Source organism: Tupaia chinensis, unplaced genomic scaffold (assembly GCF_000334495.1).
Source record: "Tupaia chinensis unplaced genomic scaffold, TupChi_1.0 Scaffold000048_1, whole genome shotgun sequence".
In the NCBI taxonomy this organism is placed as follows: domain Eukaryota; kingdom Metazoa; phylum Chordata; class Mammalia; order Scandentia; family Tupaiidae; genus Tupaia; species Tupaia belangeri.
In genome coordinates, this window is record NW_006159506.1 from 1037196 (window position 1) to 1038358 (window position 1163).

At 49.5% G+C, this 1163-nt stretch overlaps 1 protein-coding gene across 6 annotated transcripts in view; it reads left to right on the plus strand.

The window, feature by feature from the left end:
* The window catches only part of TBC1D7 (TBC1 domain family member 7), a 20404-nt gene that overhangs the window by 16985 nt on the left and 2256 nt on the right, over window positions 1-1163 (plus strand). The window lies entirely within an intron of this gene.

The window sequence follows — 1163 nt, forward strand, 5'->3', positions numbered from 1 at the left end:
AGAAAGGGATTGCCGCATCACCATTCTCTATGTCTCTCTCTCTCTGTCTGGCGAGCGCACGTGCCCTATAGTGAAAAAACCTCTCAAAAAAACAAAACAAAACTAAACTAAACTAAATCATTCTTTTTTTTAGAAAAGAAACATTCTTTTCCTTGGATAAGGACTTTCTGGCTTAAAGTTGGCCTGTGGGCTATATGGGTCATCGGAAAAGTCATGATGCATTTTTGCACAGAAAACCATAGAAAAATAAGTATGGCTTTTCTCACAACCCAGTAGTTTGTGTTCTCTTTCTGCGGGGGGATGCTGACCTGAGGGTGAGTGGTCCATTTGGGGGCGAATCCCCCTCTGGCTACCAGGAAGCACATCAGGAAAAGGAAGAGGAAAACCCGCCCTTTCAGGAAGAGTGGTTTTGCCAGTGGGAAAGGAGCTGTGCCGCTGCAGGGCTGTGTGCGGCCTCTCGTATCTGCTGCTGTTCCTGGTGGAGCCCCGTCGGCTTTGTCAGCCTGCTCAAGCATTCGCTTAGTGCACGTTGCAGAAGGCCCGCCTGCATCCATGCATGTCCCCTCCCTGTGTACCTTAGTGTCCACTTTGCCAGGCGGGAAGTAGAAGTAGAAAGACCAGGGCCTGAATGAATTCCACAGGGCCTGAAATCTTTTTTGGGGGAGTCATTATGAACATTTGAGCAGTGGCCTGGTAAGTAGCTAAAGTACCAGCTGAACATGTGTTGAATAAATGAGCCACGGTATTATAATAACTAGCTGACCGTGCCAGGCTTATGCTAAGTGTGTTCCACGGGTTATTGCGTTTCCTGTGAACAGCTCTGTGAAGCCGGGCTATTACTGGGTCATCGGAAAAGTCATGATGTGTTTTTGCATCGAAAAATACATCGTGACTTTTTTGACGACCCAGTAATCCCCTGTGCTAGAGGCGGGGGTCTGAGACCCAGGCAGCTCAGGCCTGACCCAGGCACAGAGGGGCAGTGCACTATTAGAACCCAAGCCTCACCCTGGAGCTCCTCGCATGTCCTCAGGTGGCATGCAAAACAAGCCTTTGATGCTGTAGCTTTCTAGAAAAGAGTGAAAACCCCCACGGAGTGAGTGTCATGCCACAGCGAGTGAGGGAAGACGCTGAACTTGTAAACACTGGGCGCTCACAGAGGCTGG